General features: G+C 38.6%; 1 protein-coding gene across 1 annotated transcript in view; it reads left to right on the forward strand.

The window, feature by feature from the left end:
* Positions 1-6,112: 6,112 nt before the first annotated feature.
* The window catches only part of gzl (godzilla E3 ubiquitin protein ligase), a 62,650-nt gene continuing 42,348 nt past the window's right edge, over positions 6,113-26,414 (forward strand). Inside the window, exon 1 of the mRNA XM_083129971.1 lies at positions 6,113-6,362. The gene's annotated coding sequence lies outside the window, so the exon portion shown is untranslated. The remainder of the gene's footprint in view (positions 6,363-26,414) is intronic.

The raw sequence follows: 26,414 nt of genomic DNA on the forward strand, positions 1-26,414 counted from the left end.
ATGCAGGCAAATGCATTATTCAGACTATGGAGTTAAGAATCCCGGTTGTTGAATATGAAGCCAGTTACGCTCTTAAATACAAAGCAGATATAATAAAAAATCCACAGATTCCTCTGCAATTTTACACATATCAATGCGTACAGAAGGTTGCCACTGGTACCTATTATGAATTTGATGCTACAAATTCATTCTCCAGCATTCAATTTGACATGCCCGATTTTGTAGTAGTACTGTTTCAGACTGGGAGACACAACAATCAGGAAAAAAATTCAAGTAGATTTGATAACTGCAACATCAAGAACATATATCTTAAAAATGGTAGAAATGAGGTTTTTCCTAGAGAAAATTACAATTTAGACATTTCCAAGGATGATTTTCTCAAATTATATGAAGCTTTTTCGGCTTTCAAAAGAGTCACTACAGGCAGTACTGACCTGTATTACGCACCAGATGAATTCAAAGCACGGAGGCCCATGTTTGTCATCAACACTTCAAAAAGAAAACAAGTTGTGGTTAATGACAGAACAAACATTAAAATTATCTGTGAATTTCACGAGGCTTTACCAGATGACACCATATGTAGCGTTATTCTCATAGGAGAAAAATCATATGTTTATGATGTAAGAAATGAAAGAGTCACAGAGCAATTCTAGAAGCACGATTCAGGGCTTCCCCCATGGCGCAGTGGTAGCGTCATTGCCTTGTAATCAAGGGGTCCCGGGTTCGATACCCGGTGGAGGCACAAGTGGTTCGGATCCCACTTTAAAACTGTAGGGCCAGTCCCGATTAGCCTTACTGTGCATAAAATGGACTTAAAACAGCAACTCGAACTAGAAATACAATTCAAACACAAAGCCCCTTTGGATATAAAACAATACTTTACCGTCAGAAAATATATTACCTACCCATTTTATACCACGTCTGTTCGTAGCAGATACTTACCCAAAATACAATACATTTGCCAAAAGCTGAAATACAAAAATATTGTAATTCTGTAAGTTACAGACTTGTGTACAACAAGATCAAACCTGCTATTCGGTTTGCATGACAATATCCATGAAGAAATTTCCTCAATATGATGAATAGTCCCTGAAAGGGTGCATAGTGTAGATAAGAATTTCTCTTTGAGTTCCATGACAAATGACATGTAATTTCCCTCGGAAAAGGCACAATACAGGTAATATCAGCAGATATAATCACTCAGGCATACAGAAAGAAGGCAATTTCTCTTTAATAATAAATAACTCTCTGAAAAGACGTAGTATAGATTATATCTGTTGGCATACAACTCCCGGGGCATGCAATAATTTATTGTTGGCCGAAACATGGGAGTGATCAAAAGATTGGAAAAACATGCAATGTTTACTTGACCTCCATTCTATTGTATTGATTATGCAGTTTTGCCCCGTATTGTTGTTACCCAGATAACAAAACTATGGTGATTCTTAATAGAGAATAATTTTGCTCTGTTGTATAACATTTTTTTACCAAATTTAAGATCTGGGGGCTATCAACTAGCTCAAAATCTCACGTATGGAATGCCACATCTCTCAGGACTCGAACCCGGAGCCCCTTGTTTACAAAACTACAATATTAACATTTTGCCATCAGATTTTATGAGGACTCAAACCCGAAAACCTCCTGATTACAAGGCAATGCACCACGCTCCACTCGGTCTCAGAACCCAATAGATATCAATTCAAGATTCCTGGGATTTTGACAGAAAAACATACTATAAGCTTAATTTCTGGTATAGCCAAAAATTGACAAGTTTATATACAAAAATCTGGCTGATGCAACTTTTGTAAGTATAAACAAATCAATCTGAGGAAGCTCTTCGTTTCTGAAAAATTCTTGAGAGCATTTTTACAAAAATCTTGGATTAGAGGGGGTTCCACACTAGAGCAAAAAGCTCATGTAGGCATGTTGAGCAAGTTTTAAGTATAAGCAAAGCTGCTACAGGGGGGCTCTTCCTTTCCGGCACTGTCCGTAGCATGAGTACCACTACTTTAAGCTATACAAAACGTTAATAAGACCTATTTTAATGTATGGATGTGAATCATGGATTATAACTAAGAATGCTGAGACAATGATCGGAAGTTTTGAAAGGAAGATCCTGCACAGGATCTATGGTCCTATATGTGAAAACGGATTTTGGAGAAGAAGATACAATAATGAACTATATCAACTCTACCAAGATATAGATATTGTGAAGGAAATTAAACTAATAAGGTTAAGGTGGCTAGGACATATATACCGAATGCCAGATAACTCGATGTGCAAAAAGATAACGTTTATGCATATGGAGGGCAGGAGAAAAGTAGGAAGACCACCTTTAAGGTGGGTTGATTCGGTAGAAGAGGACCTAAGTATGCTGGGAGTTAGGAGTTGGAGAAGGAAGGCGCTGGATAGAGATGGATGGCGGAAGATTTTGAAGGAGGCCAAGGCCTGTGATGGGCTGTAGTGCCAGAAAAGAAGAAGAAGAAGGCTAATCGGGACTGGACCTACAGTTTAAAATGGGATCTGAAACACTTGTGCCTGCACCGGGTATCGAACCCGGAACCCCTTGATTACAAGGCAACGACACTACCACTGTGCCATCGGGGAGGCCCGAATATGTTTTAAGTTCTATTATTATGACGCAAGTGGTGTTCCCAGGGTCTTTTTACGGTCCCCATTTTGTCATCTTTTCCTTCCTTTGACGTTTTTTCTTAGATATACTGGGCCAAAAGGGGGTTATGTCTACCATCCACCCCCCCCCTTCGCCCCGGGCACGCCATTGAATGACACTTTATTACTTAAATATTAATGTACATACTCGTTCTGCTGAAATGATTCTGATTCCTCCGCGTAATTTTTATCTCCAAACTGATATATCTTTCCTTTGTGACGGATAAAATTAAGGAAATAGGTTGGTATCACTTTCTGTTGTTTCAGAGATTTTCAAAGTGATCTTGTGTGGATATTTGTATTTGCAGTTCTGGAAAGCGCGTGGGATAGTGTGAGTGTTTGTTGCTTCGTGTTTTGTGCTGTGAATTTATCGGAATGAACACGTATTTAGGAACGGTTGATGTGAAGTGCGGGTGTATTATTGAGCAATTGAAAATTGCTTCGTTTAGCTCGAGAGAGATAAGTGTTAAAATGAAAATCGTGGAAGGGGGTCGACCAACACCAAGAGTTTGAAATTTATTGTGGTGAGTACATCGTCTATGCATGTGTTTCTTTGCTTTGAAATGAATTTTTTATTGTTTGTGTTTAACTTTTTATTTAGTGTTTAAGTTACTCCAATGCAGTTTTTAGGGTGCCCAAAAATACTAAATTACATCATGCAGCGTAAAATAAACAAACGATTCCCATTTTTTTAATCTAAATCGGTTTGGTCACCGTTTGACCATATTAAATAATAATGAACAAATAAAGGTACTAATAAGTAAGTAAGAAATTCCGTCTCCCTTTAGTCGTATGCGGAAAGTTCGCATATGCAAAACGTTTAATATCATATGAATAACGTTACCTGGATTTTTTTTAAAAAGTAAATGTGACGTTTGCGGATCATATGGTTTATTTTTAGTACAGTCACTTTATTACGATATTTTGACAAATCCAGCGACTGGGTAAATGAGGCTATAAACCTTGAATCTTTCCCCTCGGCATGTCATTGTACTACATGTTTTGTTGTACTGAAACATTGCTTGCCTCCTTCGTAAGACTACGCTTCGCTACTGGATAGAACATTCTTGGGCCCTCTGAAGAGAGATTACAACGAGGAGTTGAGATTGTTTCTCCGTAACCATGGGAGAAGAGCAACTCATTTTGACGTAGGAGAACTCTTTTCCAGAGCTTACCTACGTGCTCAGTCGGGCGAGATTGCTGTTAATGGATTCAAATGCACAGGGATTCATCCCCTGAATCCAAACGTTTTTAGGGATAGTGATTTCATTGGAGCTACCAACACAGCCAGTAATGACGTCTCTCTACCTCCTGATAGTGTTAATCCACAACCATCCACATCTTCGCCAACTGAAAATCCCACACCGCCTGTACAGGAAACAACTTCACCAAGTGAAAAGTCTACAAATGCTGTCTACACTCGCCGATCAACTCAACCCAACCATGCAGTAACACCATGGGATATATCTCCAGTTCCAACTACAAGTAATGCACAATCCAAGAGGGGAAGCAGAACCACTTCGTCAACTGTACTCACAGGAACACCTTATAAACATTAAACATTCTCTACAACACTCTTTTCATGAATCAGAAAGCGTGGCAAGAAGCAGGAAGACATTGCAAGTACAACAAGTGAATCGACCATTGAAAGTGATGGAATCACCTCTGATCATTGTAGTGTGATTGGTGAAAATGTAGGTCCGAGGAACCCAGACACTGAGTGCTTGTTCTGTGGAGAGAATTGGTCGACTGATGTTCCAGGCAGTAAGTGGATCCAGTGTTTATTGTGTGAATTGTGGGCTCTGTAGTGCATCAGAGGGAGATGTGTTTATTTGCGATTTTTGCAAGTAAATTTGTAGTTTTTCATTTAACTGCATAACAAATGTCGAATTAACATAAATGAGCAGAACAATAAGGCTAAGCGTCAATGTTGTGAAATCTCTAATTATGAGGGTAATGTGGAATACTGTATTCCACATTACCCCCCACTTTCATTTTGTTGACATTTCGCACTTTATTCACTAATGTTTTTTTCTTCAAAAGCACATTAATTATTTCAAATATTCTGAGTGTTTTTTTGAATAAGAAATGTGTATTGTATTTTTTTGTTGAATTTTCATATCAAAATGTGCACAAATAAAGTAATTATAGTTCAAAACAAAAACGGTATTCCACATTTGCCGCCTCTACTCTATGGCAGCAAAGAAATACAGAGTTGGGAGTCCCGAAACTTAATCCCAGCTGTCAAACACGGTGGCAGTTCACTCTTAGTATGGTGTTGTATGAGTGCTCCTGGAGTCGGCAAGTTGCATTTCATAGAGGGGACGATGCATCAGTACATGTACATTGATATATATTGAAGAATAATTTGAGCGCTAGTGTGGCTCAAATTAATTTGGGTAATGATTACTTGTTTCAACAGGACAATGATCCTAAGCATATTGCCCTTAATGCAAAATTGTGGCTGTTATATAACACCCCAAAACAACTTCACACACCTCCCCAATCGCCAGATCTGAACCACATAGAAATTTTATGGAGTGTATTAGAGAAACAGATAAGAAAAAGAAACATATCCAGCAAATCCGACCTAAAATTAGTATTGCAGGAAGAATGGAGCGCCATTTCACCTCAGATTACTGCAGATCTGGTTAAATCTGTACCCGACAGGCTCCGGGCAGTGATTGATACGAAAGGAAATCCAACACATTTGAAATGCTTGTGTTTTTTGCAGAAAATATGGATAAGAATGGCAAGTGTCCAAAGACTTTTTGTGTTCAAAATATGTAATATTTTCGTTATTATTGTTTATAGATGGTTTATTTTTTATATTTTGTATTTTCCTGTTGTAACAGATAAAGAAGTATATGAGGTACAATAATGTAGTTTTCATTCCACTCGCCTACCTGCACCCACAACCCATAGCGGATACCTTATTTACGTACCATCAATGGTGTCCAAACACTTTGTACACTCACTGTATATGGTCCTCAATCTGCGATCTCAGAATTTCTGGCATTAGGCTATTTTTTTGTTGGAATTGTAAAGGTGCATTATATAGCGCATTATATAGCTGCATTGTAAATTGGAATGCACAATAAGGTATTTCGTATATTTAGAAGTTTCTACTCTCAAAAATGGCATTGGGGGGGGGGGATGGGCTCCTTACATGTACAGTACCACTCTGGTTTCTCCCGAATTTTTGTTTTTTCTTTTAAAAATGTTAATTTTCTCAAAATTTCGGAGATATGTAGCCCCATCAGCTCCCCTCTGCGTACGTCAGTGCCCCTCCTGGCTAGTAGCATCGAACGAGCATTTTTTACTTTTACCGCCGAGCACACTGGACAAAAATGCTGCATAAAGAAGCACACTGCGTCAAATGGCTAGTTTCCACGCATGGTGTATACGGGACATATACACAGAAGGAAATTGTGTCAACGTATGGCAACATTGTATCAGTCACGTGAACAGAAAATGGTGTCTAACGTGTGGTAAATCTGGGCAAGCTTCACTGAATTTATGTTTTTTTAATGTTCTTCGTTGTTTGGTTGTTTAAGTGCATTTTGTTCCGTGAAAGGACGTAAAAGTATCGGTTTCATGAATTGGAGAGTGTACTGTTGATGTTAGAAACTAGATTCGGTGTTGTCCTATGAAACTCAGTCTCTTGTTATCAGCTGGATCATGAAGTTTGGGTAAGTAACGAGGAAAATAATAGTATTTCAAAATCGTAGCATTAAGAAATTGTATACATATTATAACAAATGTACGTAAAGGTAAGACAAATGAAGAGGAAAGTTAAAGAAAATTTTACGTTTGATTTTTATAGCTTGCCTTTTATTTTGTATTATGTAACCTAGACATATTCAAGACTCGTAACTGTCTAAAGTTTGGTTGCGACGCGAGTGTCATCAAATTTGTGCCTATTTTTGTTGGACGAAGAGAATTCCATAACAAGGATGTGATGTCACAAAATTATCCGTGTTTGTTAAACACTGTTTTCTTGCATGGGCAAGGTTTTTGAGATTTGATTCACTTTCTTATTTTGCGTAAAACTACGAAATAGAATGCGTGTTTCCAAAACATTCTCCCTTCACAGAAGTTTTGACTTCGTGGATTTGGAAGTTGTACTTTATTTTCTATACCAAACTTGCACATAAATGAGGAATTTTCTTTTTAGCATTGTCTTTTCCCAGTTTCTATTACTGATCATTACCAAGGACATATGAACTCAAGGTTGTTAAGGTCACTTATTACTGTGCCTCTCAAGGTTAAAGGGGGTAAGGATATCGGTAAAAGTTCGGTATATCGGATATTTTGCGTACTTACCAATTGTGTATTGCGGAAGGTGCCATTATGCTTTTTACACAAAAAAACAGAGTATTTTCTTTATTTCTTTCTTCGCTTCCGTAACACACATTATGGCAGGCAAATTTTGACTCAGGTTGTGGGTATGCAGTGTTTCCAACCATCTTCACCGAAAAATTTGTCACGGGTGAAAATTTAACAGTTTCATACATCGGAGACACATTTAAATCCGATATTTTGTGTTTCTCGTGGTTAGTACTTACCAATTATGTATTGCGGAACATAGTGGAAGGTGCCAATATGCTTTTTGCACGAAAACAAACACTTTTTCTGCTAAAATAAACCATTTTCCTTAATGCTACGGAAAGCATGCCACGGTGCGATATCGCTTGCTTTGCGAATGGTAACGCTTCTTTTGTTTTCGAATATCAATGTTTCCAACTCTATTGTGCATGAAAGTTGTAAAAAACCGGGGATCACGTCTGGAAATTGTACATTTCGATGAAACATTGTTCGTTAGCCCCAAAAACCATCCACGGGTAGCACCACAAACCATTGACGTTAGCCCCAAAAACCATCCATGGGTAGCCCCACGAACCATTCACACGAGGTTAGGTTCCATTAGCACCCATTTCACCCCTAAATTAATCGAAAAACAATTTTCCTTTCTCGACAAAAAACTGCACGTTTCTCAGAAGAAAAATGTGCATTTCTCGAAAAAAATCGCGCGTTTGGAAACCCTGATTCCACTAGCGAGATCGCGTGACTTCCGACGCTAGAGCCATCTGCAGGTACATCTTGGAAACAATGGCATGATGATGTCGATTTTCACAAAATGCGCAATATTATTACATGAAAAGTGATTATTTATTGTTCTGCTGCATTGTACGATGAATTTTTAGGAAGAATATATATCGACGAAGGTTGTAAACCTTGGAGAAACTCATTTCCGTAAGTAGTTTCTTGTGTAAAATTAAAGAAATGTGTCTCCGATGTATGAAACTGTTACCGAAAATTTTACATTATGCATGGGTAGCCGATGGATAGCCCCACGAACCATTTCCGATAAGGTTAGGCAAGCATAGTGAAGAAAAAGGGGTTGGAAACACTGACAGGGGCTTTTGTCATCAAACATACTCGGCATGCAGTTCACGTAAGCAGTGGCAATTGTGAGTCAGTGAGTTATTTCTCTTGAAAAATACATGATTTCCCGGTCAAATATATTCAACGATGAAAGAAAATACCGCAACGAATGTTGGAAAGCTTGCAGAAACTCATTTCCATAAGTAGTTTCTAGTGTAAAAATGAAGAAATGAGTCTCCGATATACCCGAACTTTTACCAGGGTATCAAATGTTTAATGATTTTTTACAAGCTTTATGAGAGATTTGCATGCGAGGCTAGAGGGATCCTTAAACGTGAGCCATAACCAAACAATGATATCATTTAGGGGTGTTTTATTAAAGCGAAGGGTGACAGTTTCACAACAGGTATGGATTTAGTGATGTAACCCTCCGTACCCCTGCGAGAAACCAGAAACTTTTTAGTGGGTTGGAAAGATTGGTACTTGTTTACTATCCTTCGGACACATTTATTTATTTTTACAGAAGAAACTACTTACCGTAATAAGTTCCTGTAGCATTGTCGAACATCGGGAAGGTGTTTTGTGTGATGTGGGAATGTTTCATAGCTGAAATTCATGTTGTTCGTTGAAAATTAATTCTCCAACGGAGAATAGCTAGCCCAACGAACCATTGGCGTGTGGATAGGTTAGGAAACATAGTTAAAATTTGGTGTCATGTTAGTATCAGGATCTAGAAATTGGAAATAATTGCGAACCATTGGCGCTAACCCCACGGACCATTAGTGCGTGGTTAGGTTAGTTCTGTTAGGTTAGGAAACATAGTTCAAATTTCATCAAAACAACGTTGATACACCTTCAGGAATGTTCCGCGAAGCAGATGCGTAAGTACGAATGTCAAAAATTGACGAAACAAAAAAATTAGAGGTGTCCGAAGGATAGTAAATTTTTACCGAAAGATTTATGAATGTATGTCTTTGTTTTTAACACGTGTAAATGCGTTACAAGTCAGTAATTAGTGATTTTATGTGGTATGATTTATGACGTCACACACAATGTGAATGATGTCAGAAACTGCTTATCGCACAACACTATGGCAACCTCTCGTTCAGACGTGGATTGCCTATGTTGTTAGGTCTGTTGGGTTTGGTTTTATTAACATAAATACATTGCAAATTTATTATTTATGCTGATAAAACTAAACCTAGTTAGCCTAACATAACTTAGGCATTCCTTGTGTGATGTCTGAACGCAAGGTTGTTGTAGTGTTGTGGGATAAGGGAGACCCATTGTGACGGAAAAGCAGAATGCCTTTGTTTGTTAGGTTTGGTTATCTTAGCATAAATAGTACAAAATACGAAAAATTACAGTCTATTTGTATCATCTGCCACTTGACATATGTTGCCCCTGCCACCACGGAGTGGGAACGGCATACTTTTAACGTACATGTATCATTTATTTTGAGGAATTAGGTTTCATGGTTATAGCAATCTCCCTTTCTTTTTAAAGATTTACATCGTGGGTAATGAAAATTGCTTTAAAAGAGGTGAAAGTAATAATTTAACATCATCTTTGACGTTAGGATGGTTACTTTCCATGATAATAGTAATTACGTGTTATTGTTGTACACTTATCATTGTACATGTTTCGATGATTTCTGTCGAAGATTTCTTGTGTGTGATGAAAATTTGTTCAAATAAGTGGCGAAAGTGGTGCAGATTGCGAGGAATTTGACGTGCCGTTGTTACATTTTGATAGTACATATCTCGCTTCTTTGTGGTTTCCACATTTTAAAAAGACTTTCCGGTACCTTCAAAAATCGAAATCTGCAGATTGATAATATAGATGTTAGAATTTTAGAGGGAGTACGGTTGGTCACCAGCCCAATGCATTTATTTCAGTATCGGCAGAGTGGCAAAAACATAGGGTAAGAAAGTATGAATTTCCCCTCATGTTGCAAGTGGAGGTGGTTTTTTTACAGTTGAGTTTTAAGTTAGATGTGATCTGTAAAAAATATATTTCCGATAAGGTTAGGTAAGGTTTGGTTGTGTTAGGCAAGCATAGTATAAAAAAAAAAGCCGACAGGGGCTTACGTCATCAAACGTGCGCAGCATCCGGTTGTCGTAGGGCAAGCAAATGAAAGCAATGGCAATTGTGCGTCAGCGAGATATTTCTCTTAAAAAATACATGATTTTCCAGTCAAATATATTTCACAATGAAAGAAAATTCCTCGACGAACGTTATAAACTTTGGAGAAACTCATTTCCGTAAGTAGTTTCTTGTGTAAAATTGAAGAAATGTGTCTCCGATCTATGAAACTGTTACTGTTTTTTTTTATTCCCAAGAGAAGAAGTAAAGCAATGCTCCCATAACTGTAATTCTAAGTGTTCTCCCCCTCCTGCAACCATCCAGCACACAGACCTCTCTTTCCCCAGCTTGCAGTGGGATATGTAGGGGGGGGGGGGGCAATTACAGGTTCTCATGACTGGCTGGATGTAGAAACTGTTCCTCGTGCCCCTAACAGTAAGAGCCATAAACGTGATATGCCTAACCTAACAATGAAAGAATTTAGGTGTGTAATGCCTCTGAATTTCATGTCATGTGACATAGTAGCAGCAGCAGTCTGTAACCAAGAACCTCCCGGTGGAAGCACATAGTTGTTTGGATACCACTTTAAAACTGTAAGCTCAGTCCTGATTAGCCTGTGTGTGCATAAAAGTGGACTTAAATCTAAACTCAAACTCTAAGAATTGTTATGCATCTAATGCATAGATCTTTTTCATTAATTTACCTTGAAATCTTTGTATTTTCATGTAACTTTGGATAGGAAATGTGGACATAATGCATATATTCACATGTAAAAATAATTATTTTGTGTACTGTCTGTGTGTGTTGTGTAAGTCACAATTTGTAGTCCCCTTTGAGTAGTTCCATATTTCATTAAAAATATAGATTTCAGTATTAATTACCTGTACATCTGATGACAATGTCTTTCAAGAAGAAACTTCTATATTTATTCCTAAAATTCGGCACTCCCAGGAGATGTACTATGTAGATTTTTCCATGAAAAATGCAGGTTTGACCAGGACTCAAAACCAAGTCTCTGGCTTAGCATGCCATTACTGAGCATGAGCTACCGAGCCGGACTGGCTTCGCCTGATTTTTCACGGCCACTGTTTTACCTTTGATGAATCATCTCTTTTAGTGCTACCATAACGGGATCTGTTGCATTTAAAACACTAGACGTTGCCTGGTTCCTCCCAGCATAGAGATGTCAATTCTTTAAATTAGGCACACACAGGAGATGTACTATGTAGATTTTTCAGAAAGAGATTCAGGCTCAACCAGAACTCGAACCTGGGTCTCTGGGTTACCACTGAACTACCGAGCCGAACTGGCTTCACCTGTTTTTCTGCTGAAAAATCTAGGTAGTTTTATTTTTATGTTATTGCCATTTGCACTTCGGTGCACAACTTCTGTTGTAAACACAGAATGGTATTGCTTTATAATTTGGCACACGCAGGAGATACGCTATGTAGAAATTAAGCAAAAGAAAAAAATGTAGGACTTGAACCAGGTCTTTGGCATAACATGCTGTTTGGTTTGATTTGGTGTTTTAAGTCCACTTTATGCGCAGTAAGGCTAATCGGGACTGGACCTACAGTTTAAAGTGGAATCCGAACCACTTGTGCCTCCACCGGGTATCGAACCCAGGACCCCTTGATTACAAGGCAATGACGCTACCACTGCGCCATGGGGGAGGCCCCATAACATGCTGTTGCTCGAGCGACTGAGTCAGCTGTGGTTTCACTTGATTTTTCACCTCCACTATTTCACCTTTTTGGTAATTGTGTCAACCAGTAATTTAGAGACAAGAGTTTCACTGACAGAGACAGTTCCACACAGATAAACAGCAGAAAGCAAGAAATCATGGCTGGTTCCCTACCTGTTTGTTTAGCATCTGCATGGTATGCCAAATACCTTAGTTCGAGCCCTGCTTGATTCCATCTTGTGAACTATATATTTCAGTGACATTACTCTTAAATTAATGGTTAACATAAGTGACCCAGCCTGGTAGTCTCTGCTGGCATAATATTGTTTCCATGGTGTATTTTCACTTTTAGAATCTTATTCGACAGCAAAAATAAATGTAAGTGGCAACTAAGGAGCTATTAAATAGGGTTGCATGCATATAGGATAGAAAAATATCAATTTCAGCTGATCATAGCATCGAATTTGTTCACTTTGATGCACTCTACAAACTGTGAAAGTTTTTGGTGTTGTACAGTCACATCCAACTATATTTATATCCAAGACATTTAGATGAAGAAGAGTTACAGCAAAATAAATGCTGCTTAACAGAATCTCGTAAATGATATTGTACTCAATTTATTATTTTTTTTAAAAAATAAAAGTACTTTTTGCAAGTTTGACAAAAAAACCAACGAAATATTCAATGATCAACGGGTTCCTATTTGATTGTTGAGTGTCAAACACTCGTAAGAAATTCAAAACAATTTTAACATTGTGCACAATATTCTACAGAATGTCCTACATAACCAGTACAATGTCTGTAGTTGTGCAAGAGTATTCCTTTATAGCAAGCAGGGACATGGATTAAAAAGAATGAACTGTTTCAACTAAATTGAGACATCTGATAACCTTGCATCAATGTTTGAAATGCTAAAAATACCAAATATTGCAGACTGCAGATTTCCGGAGCCTGTCTCTTTCCAGAAAGAAACTTATTCATTTGTGCAAGGACAAAATTGAAATTGTCGCAAACTTTGAAAGATCAACATTATTTTCATATTATTATGGGTTAACATTAAAATATTTCAGAGCCCCCCCTTTAGGTATGGGTCTGTTTGTACATATTTATACTAACAATGAACATGTTACAAATGTTACATGTTTTTTTGCAATATCAGTCTCTTGTATATAAAGCACTGTTCAAGAATAGTGGGAGAAATATTTTTAATACATTCTGATTATATTAACTTTATTCTTAATGTTTATTTGCAAAGTTTGACACTAAATACATTGATTTATAAATTAAATGATTTAGTTTACTTTGACTTCACTTTTGTGCCACTGTTGGCTAATTGCAAAGATGGGTTGAGTGATGTGATGATGGACACTCACAAACATCCATGCCCAGGCTGATATTCAATACCAGGACCCCTGGCATCATAGTGCAATGTGCTAACAACTTTGCCACGGGGGACGGTAACATATTTAACAACTAACAGTTTTGTCTTTTGCACCTGAAAGAATCGCATTTTATGTAAAATGCCACGTAAGTGTATCTAAAGTTTGCATTTGAACTCTGATTGACTTATTGAATTAGGTTAATTAGCATCTCTTTTATGCCCCTTTCGGCTAATCAGGATGATGACAATGAGTGTTGAAGTTGATGAAGGGACACTGTCTAAGAACCAGCATGCCCACCAGGATTCAAACCCAGGAGACCTGACATTGTAGCGTGCTGTGCTAACCACTCCACCACATAGGTCGGCATATTTGAACCAAATTTGTGCAAGTAAGATATGTTAACTCCTTTGTTCATCTATTACAGTTATCAGTTTGATTGGCAGAAATTGTATTAAACATTGGTGTGTACTTCCTTGAACTTGGATCTCCCCACTAGAACAAAGAAGGGGTTCTGTGTTCAATGCCCAGTCAGGATGCAATTTCGTACTTTGTTTCCATTTTAAATTAAAGGTTCACCCATGAATAGCCTAGCTGTGCATCAAATGGACTTAAAACAATCTTGACAAAGAATTCAAAGTAATAAGAAATGAAATATGTATAACATTTATTCTTAATAACATCTACTGAATTAAAAACTTAGGTGAAATTGGCCTCTTGGACTCCACATTAACATATTATTTTTTATTTGTTCTTCTTTTGGTGATATAACTGTTTACATAATTTAATAAAAGAAAAATATTTAATGTAATATATTAGTAGTGAGAACAGAGAACATTGTTACAACATAGTATTTACCAATGCAAATGCTTTTAATTACTGTTTTAAAATTGCTTAAAGCATGTTTTCAAATTTGCATATAGAGTTGCAAAAAAGCCAGCTTTTTTGAATGGACAGTTTTTTCCCTAAAAAAAGCCAGCCTTTTTGAAAAAAAATGAAATTTTTGCTTTTTATCAATTAAAGCTAACTTATTTCACTTGAAATTAGTATTATGAATATACAGGTTTCTAGTGACATATCTAGCTACAAAAAATTTACATGATGTAGCAGCCAAGGGACAGATATTGGCAATCCCAGTAGTTCAGATACAATTTTAACAATTTTCTAGCTTACCAGTGGGGAGGGGGGCTTGCAGGCCCACCATCGTTATTTTTTAGAATTTTCAACCGTTTGAAAATAAATTACATTGTTTCCTAGGATGTTACCAATACTTCTGTATTACTTTTGTTCATAAAAACATAAATGTAATGTAATTAGGAGGCAAAATACACTTGGTTGGCATATCAGGCACCATCTTTAAATTTGTCTTATTCGAGCCAATCGCAGCATTGACAGTGTACAATTGGTTGGTAATTATGGTAGTTATTGTAATTATCATATTTAATAAACAACTGTACTTAAACAAAAAGCATTAAAAAAATATTATGGATTTTGTGAGTTTTAGTAAATGATAAAATATATGTGACACACTCATACAATCATTAGTTACTATTTTCTATTATTGATAGTAATTTTGTAATTATTATAATAAATAACTGCACACATATAATCAGCACACTAAGCAGTGAATTAATAATAAAATGGTTTCTTGAATTTTAGTAATTAAAAAAAAGTGTGGGCCTGTGAGCCACTCCACGGTATCTAAGTTTCTTGTACTGCACGGGTAAGCTAGGGGTAAAACTAAACATGTAGTCCTGATGAGCACATCTGACCATGAAATGGACTTAAAACAAGCTTTTACATGTTTTGTGTCCCAATTTAAATTTTGATGTCATAAAATATTAAACAAATGTTAATATCAAAATATTTGTTGTTTTGGGACAATTAAAAATCTTGACTGTTCACACCACATATGCAGAAGTATACATATTACGTGAATGTGTGTATATATATCCTGTTTAATGGAGCTTTGAGATGGAAGCTATACATGGCTCTAGGAAACCAACCCTAAGAAGTAAATGCAACCTTTTGAACCGAAACAACTTGCCACTTGGCCTGTACCGTTTTCTCAGAAAACTTTCAGATCGAAGCAACAAGTGACACGTATCACTTGGAAGTAGACCCTCAGTAATCCATTCAACCTTTTGAACCGAAGTGCGACAATGAGCTAGACACATTACTTACATGTTGTTCGGTCTATAAGCTACTGTTTTCTCAATGGCATGCATTATGCCGCTTCGGTCTGTTGTTCTTGCATGCATGGTGAATGTTTTGCTTTATACTGAAGAAGACTGTGTTGCTTGTCATCTGTGACTTCAGTCTGAAAGCTCCTTCAATGGTGTGCATCATGTCATATCGGGTCTTGTTTGTGCATGTGTGGTGACTGCTTGCGTATAGACTGAAGGGGCCCATGTCACTTGTCACATTTCAATCATCCACTGACACACTGTCATGTGTTGCTTCGGTCTTAATTTTCTCTATACTTAACAAGGTTAGCTACTTCATCAGAGATTAAGATTTAATATAGCCTGTAAATCACAGAGCACAAATTGCAAGTACTGCTGTTGGAAAAAGGCCAGCTTTTTAATAGAAGGTTTCTTTTATAAACATGAATGGGCCTCTGGTGTGGCATAAAGTAATGCTATTGCCTTGTAATAAGAAGGGGTCAGTGGAGGCAGAGTGCTTCGGATCTCATTTCAAACTGTAGGTCCAGTTGATATTTCTTAAATAGATTTTTTTTTTTGCCATTTGCAGCTAGGTCTTATTTGCTTCAGTTTTAGTGCCAGTGTTTTTCACCACCGGGCTGCGAAAGGTCTGTTGCACCCAGGGGTTGACTACTAATTTAAATCTAATTTTATATTTGACAGTAAGTCTATATATACATAATTGAACTATGATTATGCCATAGTTGATATATTAATATTAATTAAGGGTGCATATTAATTTCCATATAAACTTTAAAGATAAGAAATGTATGTGGGTGACACTAAAAGTTTTTAGATGCGGCAATACATTGTCTCTAGGATATGTTGAAGTTAGTAGTCTGTGAAGTGTGATAATGCTGCAGAATTTATAGTTGTTAATTGTTGTGTGCCAGAAATTAGTCAATTATTGTCGTGTGTGTACAGTAAAATGGATTTAACACGGAAGCACTTCAGAGCAATGATTTTTTACGATTTTCGAGCAGGTTTAATGCAGCAGCAATGTTATGAAAGGCTCCGAAATGCATTTCAGGAGGAAGCCCCATGCCGTGCGACTGTGTTTAATTGGTTTTTAGAATTTCGATGTGGACGTCAGAAACTCAGTGATGAATTACGTGATGGTCGTCCTGTGACAGCAACTTCTCAAGAAAACGTCGACAGAGTGTGTCGCATGATAGAGGAGGATAACCGGGTGACACATGCAGTTATTAGTGCAACACTGGGTATTGGTATGAGTCAGGTTCAAACGATCCTGCATGACCACCTTGGTGTCAGGAAGCTCTGTGCCAGATGGATCCCACACCATCTTACTCAGGAGCAAAAGCAGGCATGGGTCACATGGTGCATGAAAATGCTGGACAAATTTAACCAAGGACAATCAAATGCAGTGTATGACATCGTAACAGGTGACGAAACTTGGGTGTACTGTTATGAACCCGAGAGCAAACGACAGTTGACGCAGTGGATCTTCCGGGATGAAGACCCACCAACAAAAGTCAGGAAGGGACGAAGTGTTGGCAAACAAATGGTTGCCACTTTCTTCAGTCGGATGGGCCATATTGCTACAGGGACGTCGGACCGTTAATGCTGAATGGTACACTACGGTTTGTTTACCGGAGATCGTACGGAAAGTTCGTGAAAAACACCAACGAAGTCGCATTATTGTGCATCAAGACAATGCGCGCAGCCATACAGCAGTACGAACAATTGAATTCTTCAAAGCCTCCAATGACTCATCCTCCTTACAGTCCCGACCTCGCCCCTTGTGATTTCTTCCTGTTCCCTAAAATCAAGGATACATTACGAGGTTCTTCATTTCCTACTCCCGAGGAGGCAGTCACCACATTCGTTCAGTGCATTCAAGAGGTGCCTGCAGATGTGTGGTCCCAGTGCTTTCACACGTGGTTTGAGCAGATGAACAAGTGTATCAACTGTCATGGAGAATACTTTGAAAAATTATAGCATTCATACTTTTGGTCTTCAGTGTTTTACTTGCGCGTGTCTAAAAACTTTTAGTGTGACCTATCATATTTATGAGTGAAATTGTTGGGATCAGGACATCGACTTGTAAAAAATTAATTTACTGGCTGTGGTCTCACAAAGGTTGAGAACCACTGTAACAAGCAGCCAAAATACATCACTAGTTTCTCTTGGACTAGGTTTAGCGACCATTTAACCAAATTATACATGATTTACTGGAAAGCCTGAATACAAATACAGGGTGTTTCTAAAGGTCGTTTACAACGCTTGGGAGGTGATTCCTCACACGAAAACAAGCAAAAAGTCTAAGTTCCATTTTTACGACTGAGGCTTCGTTTCCGAGATAGGAGCCTCGCAAAAGGTGACAAAGTGAACGTCACACCTAACTGGGACGAATACTATCACAGATAGAGAGGCGGTTCCAAGGGAATCATAAAGGAATCGTATGTGCTCAGTCCGGAAGTCACTATGAAAAGTTCACTGCACGCATGCGCAATGGAGTCCTCAAAGGAATTGGGGATTTCCAGCAAGAACAATGCATGGAAATGGTATGTAACGCAGCAAGAAGGACCGTGACAACGAGAAATGCGTTAAAGACAACACATCCCGACCTCAAACATCAAAACATGAGCACCGAACACAAAATCCGAAAAGTTGAGCACGGTTGCATACCCCAGTTACACGCGAGGAATGAACGAATCATGTCATGTGCCATACGAGAGACACATTACTCCACCAGGAGAAGGGAAAGAAAAACACAATATCAGATGATTGCGACAACGTGTATTTTTACACGCGACAACTACGTAATACCCCCTCCCCACACGCACAACAAATAACAAATGGTACAATGTGTTACGATACAGGCAGTGCGTGTCACTGTACACCAACTGAAGATGTCACTTTCACCACACAAAGGGGGTGGGGAGCAATACCAAGAGTGTTCTCACTGGGATTTGCCGAGGGCTATAATCAAAGCCGGTTTTCAAAATGTCTGCCGTTCACTTCTACGCAGAGATGACAGCGATGAATCAAGGATTGTCGAGTACGGGCAAACAAGCCAGGTGTATCTGCTACCATCGCGGCGGCGACGTTGATGCGAGCAACGAAGTCCTCAGCTGATGTGATAGGTGTGTCGTATACGAGGGTTTTCATTTCTTCCCAGAAGAAAAAATCGAGAGGGTTGAGATCTGGCGACCTCGGTGGCCAAGGCACAGGCTCATTCCTACCAATGAACCTATTGCGAAACACATCATACAGGAAATGTACTACATTACGATCGAAATGAACTGGTGCCCCATCGTGTTGGTACCACATTTCTTGCCGCAGTGCAAAAGGTACAGTCTCCAACAGTTTCGGCAGAACCTCACTAAGAAATGCATGATACGTGCGACCATTCAGGCGAACAGGGAGAATGTATGGTCCAATTAAATTATCATGTACTATCCCGCATCACACATTCACTGAAAACTTGTGCTGGTGATGGGCCACAAAAAGTGCATGTGGGTTGTCAAAGTCCCAGACATGACTGTTTCTACTAATGAAGACATCCATCCTGGTGCAAATGGCTTCATCTGTCCACAATACCTTTGCCCCGAAGTGAGGGTTTGTGTCCAGCTGATGCAACAGCCATTGGCAAAATTCCATACGAGGGCGAAAGTCACGAGGTAACAGTTCTTGTACTTTCTGCAGTGTAAAAGGGTGCATTCCTTCCTCTGACAACATTCGCCGAACATTCACATCAGACGTGTTTCGTGCCCGAGCGAGTGCCAGGATGTTCTGCGACCGCTGTTAACACATTTTCTGCAAACTGACGTGTGCGTACACTTCGGGGTCTTCCAACTTCTTGTCGCGGTGGTAACACCGACCCTGTTTCACGCAGTCGATTGCCCACTACCTGAAAGAAGGCGCGAGACGGTAAACATCTATGTGGGAAGCGTTCTCCATAAAGACGCCTCGCCTCACGGCTATTACCACGTGCCTCCCCATACATGAGATGCATGTCTGCTAGCTGCTGGGTCGTATACGCAGCCATCTGTGTAATAGGGAGCTGGAACTGCAAAGTATCGTTTTTGTTCAACACTGGCACACTGCGCAAATTGGCCGTATCACAGTACGAACACCACAGACCAATTGTTGCGATACTTGACTTGCCCACTCCACCACATCAACTTTCAATACAACATACTAGTACTCTTCAATGCGTATGACAACCTAGAGCGAACTGCTGATCATATCCCAGCACCTGGAACACGTCTGGCACGACTGAAAGTGACACGCACTGTCTGTGCGTAAGACATTGTACTATTTGTTGTTTGTTGAGCGTGTGGGGAGGGGGTATTACGTAGTTGTCGCGTGCCCGACCCTGTGGCCGAGTGGTTAGCACATCGCGCTGCGACGCCAAGGGTCCCGGGTTCGAATCCCGGTCGGGTATGGTTGTTTGTGAATGTCCATTTTCATCCATTTCATCTCTCATCCCCATCTTCGCAAATTAGCCAAGAGGCACAAAACGCGAAGTAAAATAAACTAAATCAATCAATCAATCAATCAATTGTAGTTGTCGCAATCATCTGATATTGTGTTTTTCTTTCCCTCCTCCTGGTGGAGTAATGTGTGTCTCGTATGCCACATGACAAGATTCGTTCATTCCTCGCGTGTAACTGGGGTATGCAACCGTGCTCAACTTTTCGGATTTTGTGTTCGGTGCTCATGTTTTGATGTTTGAGGTCGGGATGTGTTGTCTTTAACGCATTTCTCATTGTCACGGTCTTTCTTGCTGCATTACATACCCTTTCCATGCATTGTTCTTGCTGGAAATCCCCAATTCCTTTGAGGACTCCATTGCGCATGCGTGCAGTGAACTTTTCATAGTGACTTCCGGACTAAGCACATACGATACCTTTATGATTCCCTTGGAACCGCCTCTCTATCTGTGATAGTATTCGTCCCAGTTAAGTGTGACGTTCACTTTGTCACCTTTTGCGAGGCTCCTATCTCGGAAACGAAGCCTCAGTCGTAAAAATGGAACTTAGACTTTTTGCTTGTTTTCGTGTGAGGAATCACCTCCCAAGCGTTGTAAACGACCTTTAGAAACACCCTGTATATGTATTTTACTAAACACAAAATTTAATGTAAAGAGATTTGATGATTTTCAAAGGTAGAGCAGTATATTCTTTTTTGCTTCGTGTATGTGTTCGTATAACAAATTCAAAACATTGAAAATCATATTATACTATTAGGTTCTATTAAAAACAAACAAAACTACTCTAGTTATGTGAATATGTTTATTCTACATAGCTATATTTAATAAGCCTTCTGAAATATAATTACAACACTGGGAAAGAACCGCCCATTCAAAAAAGCCATCTTTTTTGAAAACACTGTTGTCTAGGTACAAATTTCATATTGTAAATTGTATTTTATATTTAGAAATGAGTGTCTATTTTACAGTTGGGAGATAAACGAAAACCATGGAACAGGAAAAATTATTGCCAATTCTTGTACTTTCATTGAATTGAGATACTGTGAAAAAAGCCATGGAAAAAAACTCCGTTTTTTTTCCCGACCACTTCCAATTCTATTTGCTTGTAATCTGTTCTCTATTTATTGTCCTTTTTTTATATGCAATAAAAATGTGGACTCTGGACAGTTAATTGGCTGCTTTCCAGATATGAGTTTCTTTACGATTATAAGTGGAGCAAGATTCCTTGTCCTCCATATCAGTCCTCGGCCAGTTCATTGAGTGCATTACTGCATGCAGAAACACATTCATAAATGTATGTTGTACTCAAGGAGTTTAAATTATTACATATTTTTCACGGACGTTGCATCCTTCTCTTCATAAGAAACTTGATTAATGTAACAGTTGTGGCATAGTGGTCAGGAGATTTCTTTGTAGCTTTCCAACCCTTAAGATTAAAATATTCTGCATATCAGCTGTTATATTTTTGGTCTTGCTACTGTGAATACAAAATAGAATCCACTCAAAACAAGTTAGCACCACAATTGTATATAAACAAAACAAAATCGATATACAGATACACAGACTCTTCTGAAACGCTCTTAATCCCATTGTAACATACTACGTATGAACTAAATCTGCATAATGAAGCAAAATTGGGTAGAGGGTATTTCCATGTCAAATCAACCAAGAAAAAATAAATTTTGGAATTTGATGTCATTGATTTGACTAATTTTTGGTATACACGTTTCTTTCCAAGCACCCTGTATTTCAATCATCTCTTCCTCAAGGCTTGTTATCAAGGCTTCCTTGAAATCAATTATGCTGGGACAGGAATCACACTCATCTAAAAAAAACACTTCTGTTGTGGTACCATACACATTATTTTTGAAAGACAATCTTTGTATGTTTTTAACTGATTTTCATGTCCTGGGAGAGTTATTTGATTTAAGTGAGCTCCAGCTATCATTTGTTTAACATTTTGATGAGTGGTACAAACCAGAGGTGGTCACCCTCCGGAGGGCGACCCTCACGAGGGCAGACTCTGAAGACTTGTGAGGGTGAGGGTGGGTGAGAGTGAGGGCGAGATCGATCCATGAGGGTGAGGGCGTGTGAGGGCGAAGCCGAGCCGTGAGGGTGAGGGGGTGTGAGGGTGAGGGCGACTGGTGAGTCGTGAGGGTGAGGGCATGTGAGGGTGAGGGCTACCTGTAAGTCGTGAGGGTGAGGGCGTGTGAGGGTGAGGGCGAAAGGTGAGTCGTGAGGGTGAGGGCGTGGGAGGGTGAGGGCCATGTCAATCCGTGAGGGTGAGGGTGCGTGAGGGTGAGGGCAAAAGGCTAGTCGTGAGGGTGAGGGCAGTTTCCTCGATATATTTTTTCATATTGTAAAAAAAACGTACAAGTTATTGACTTTCCTGTAGAAATGACATTTTTTTGTTAAAATACACAGTTTTCAAATTTATGTATTTTTCCTACTTTTGCGTCCCTTTCCTGTAACTTTTTCTAATCATGGCAATGAGGATGAATTGTTTATTTAGTTATTTTCTTATATAAGGCCGTTTTCTGCCACTTTTGGCTAATTGTGAGAATGGGGAAGAATGATGAGTGGGGAATGGAGGAGCAGGAGGATCCCATCTTCCCAACTAGGAGTCTTTCCTAGTGTTTGTTTTGAGTTCACTTTATGCACAAATCAGCTGATCGAGACTGATACGAACCACCATGTGCCCTCAGCCGGGTATCGAACCTGGGGTCCTTTGAATACAAGGTGACAATTACAATTTCCACTGTGTCTTCGGGGAAGCATTTTCAACAGAAAGACTTACGTAAAGCATTGTTCCACCTGTTCCTCATTTATACCATTAGAAGCATCCCCCAGCTATCCTCAAGGTTCGAGCTAATATCCGCCATCCCCCAAATAACATTCTGTTTAAGTTAAGAAGATTAAATTGATACATATCACATTTTTATCTTATTCCCATTTTGTGCAACACGTTCTAGTTAATTTCGATACATGTGATATTCTTCCAATTAATTTTAAAAAGAAGTCTGTCACATAAATATTTTTCAAATTACAATCAGAACATCACGGATACGTGTAAGACCTAGTTTTTTGAATTGATATGCCACTTACAAAGGTACTTTATTCTCAAACACTTTATTAAAATTATGTAACTGAAGTAACACTGCTATAAAAATTATAGAATGAAGGGAATCATGGTAATAAATAACAGAATCTATTTTTCAGTACGTACAACTATCATACTAGAGCTTCTTTTGAATAGCCATATAGTTGTTTAAGTTTTTAATACAGAAGTAGCGCAAAAGTAGCGAAGTAGCGAGTAGCGAACAAGAGTAGCGTGGCGAGCTACTTTTTGGTAAATGTAGTTGTAGCTGTAGCGAAGCTACATTTTGGAAGAGTAGCTGTAGTTGTAGCGAAGATACTTATAAAATGTAGCGTTCTGATCACTGGCAGAAACAATCCTCCACTCGTCCCCCTTCAATCTCTGACTTTAGTCGGATTAGAAACTCTAAGCTGCTTCATTGACTCTTAATGTTCTGCTTGTTCTTGTTTTATCTAACCTAACAAGGTGTGCGATATCAAGGATAACTAAGAATGACTTTCATAACTTGCACCGGAGTTCGGGTATTTATTTTGGTTAGAATAGGCAGAAAAAAAACATTTATAATGTGGAAAATAGGCACCAAATTAAAAAAAATAGGCACAATAAACAAAAATAAAGTGGGAAAGTTCCAAATAATTTATCTCTATAATTTCATTTTAAAATCAACATGTAAATAACATATTTACTTTCATTTCTTGCCTTGATTACACACAACCACTATTTTTTTTTTTTTTTTTTTTTTGAACATTCATTGCTAGCCGTCTGTCAGAAAGAATGATTTTCATAACGAGAAAATGATCTCATTTGACCTCCCATGAAATAGGCTATTGTAAGAACTGGATTCATATCGTGAATGAAATATTTTTTCTCGTTTAAGAATATCACAAATAGTTTTTACTCATTACACCTTTGCACTTTTCTGAAACTGCTAACTTTTTCTCCTGACACTTCAATTAGTAGCTGCACCGATTCCTCCAAGACTTTAATGGATAAGAGTTTCACCACTTTTTCCTAGCTTTGTAATTGTTTCTGGCAACTGGCAACATCGTAATGTGCTAATAAATAATGTTTTTGAAAGAAAACTAAGTTATGTACAATTTTTTAAAAACACATTCTAAAAATGTCATTGAAAATTTAAAAAAAACAGGCGTAAAAATTAAAGATATAGGCAGTAGGGTATAAAGTAGGTAAAACGAAAAAGTTTCTAAAACATTATCACCAACATAAAAAATGTACAGGGGATGGACAAAAATATGGAAACAGCACGACATCGGAACGGGTGATATCGACACACTTTTTCCACTTGAAATCGGACATGTTGCGACATTATTTTGTCTTGCGCCGTGAGATAGGACCCTGTCGGACTGGTAGGAGTCGACATTTGCACTGTAGATAGCGTGCATTGCAGTTGATACTGAATCATGTCGGAGCTGACAGTGTTTCAAAGAGAGCAAATTGTTGGTGCCTGCCTTGCAGGGGCCTCTGTTACCATAGTAGCCATGTTATTTGGCATAATCAATTTCGGTGCAGTGGCGGCGATTGGATTCTAAAACCGGCAGGGGCAAGGTGCCAAAACTGGGGGCAAAGGCAGTATATTTTCCTTTGTAGATAAGGTTTAGCAAAGTACGAGGGCAAAAGTGGCGAAAAGTTGGGGGGGCTATTGCCCCCTCGCCCTCTAATCGCCGCCACTGCCTCGCTGTTGTATTTCCTTTTTCATGACATAGGAGCTCCAATAATTATTTTAAACTTTCCTTTCAGAAGTAACTCAAAGAAAAAAATGGTTGCTGGAGGGTAATTTAAAGGGAAGTTTTCCCAAGTTCTTTAGATTTTCTTATTGTCAAAAAATTTCGGGGAGGGGTTGTAGCTCCTTATTCCCCCCTCCTCTGCGTACGCCAGTGGGGTAAGCAAATTGTGTCTGCTAGTAGTGGATTCCCGAGATCCTTGGATTTGAAAGCGACAGCCTGGGCACTATATTATCTGGGAGTTACCAAAGGGAACCCCACGATACAATTAATCATGGAAAATAAATGTAGAAATTGACTGACATATTTAAAATTATAACACAGTACTATTGTACTTGTACTTTGATTGCTGTTCTGTGTCATTAATTTTCTCTTTTCAAAAACTTCCACCCAATACGTCATTATATTTCCATTTCCACTCTGTCTTCAAAACTCTTCATTCACCAAGCTATAGTAAATGCTCCTGTTTCTTCTGTGAGATTACCATCATGGTTTCCAAGAATGAATGTCTTTCTTCAAATCGAAACTGTCCCTCTTACAACAAAGGATGGGGTGGAGGTAGGGGCTTTGAACACCTGCGGGGCAAGTCTTCCTTTTCCATGGAATTCCAGTAATTGTCACGTAGTGAGATCAAGTTCAACATATTTGTGCAGAGGATGAAGTGATCCCACAACTTAGATGTTTACATATCATCAATAGCTTGCGGATTTGCCTTTTTCATTCTTTCGTAATAAAACATAGGCTTTAATATTTTTAATTCGTTTCATGGTGTTTCTAGTCCAAAAACGCATTTTTGTATTGCCTATAAATGCCTATTAGCTGAGTGCCTATTTTGTTTAATCGTCCCTAAAATGCCTATTCTGCAATTTTTGCTTATTTCAGCTTTGTTATGCGCCTTTGGCTTTCCCTATGTTGAATGTAAGCCTTCGTTGACGTTGAACTGACTGAAAGCCTCAATCGGGGTAAGCAAACTGGACAACCTGTTAGTGACTCATCAGTCATCACCGTGGACATAACGACACCTACCGCCTAACTACCCTTTCTTTTTTCCACCTGAAATCTTGTAGCAGTCAACCCATACTCATTTGCTTTGTTGTGTGTGTGTGTGAAAGGAAGTAGACAGTTATCTGTGGAGATATCATGTTCATATGTTTAAAAATGCCAAAAGCACAAGACTGCCAGATGTGTATTGATTTAAAAATGGATTTCTGCAAAAGTTTGTTTAACCACCGACGGAAAATTTGATTTTTGTTATTCAGCATCGCTTTTCTTCCACTTTTGGCTAATCGCGAGGATTCGGATGAGGGATGACATGATGACATTTATGAAGGAACACTCGCAAAGAACATCCATGCCCAGGCCAGGATTCGAACCTGGAACCCCTGCTGTGCTATCCACTTCCTCACGGAGATCAGCCCCACTGACAGAAAAGTAATTTTCTGTCAAGCTTGTGTTAAATTACTATACAAATTAATATTCTATCCCACATACATGTACGTACCTATATAGTTTTACAAAATATCCTTGTTCAAAACTCAAGTTCTCTGTACGTGATTTTAGGCTCCTCTGAAAATGTATTTCTACCTATCGCGTTCTTAGGAAACAAGAATAAATGGTGAACAATGCACACCGAGATGAACCCTCTTACATTGCCTCAGTTCTGAATGAAACAATGCTAAGTTATAAGTTATGTGAAAAACTTAGTG

This window comes from Lepisma saccharinum, chromosome 10 (assembly GCF_977018435.1).
Source record: "Lepisma saccharinum chromosome 10, izLepSacc3.1, whole genome shotgun sequence".
NCBI classification, from domain to species: Eukaryota; Metazoa; Arthropoda; class Insecta; order Zygentoma; family Lepismatidae; genus Lepisma; species Lepisma saccharinum.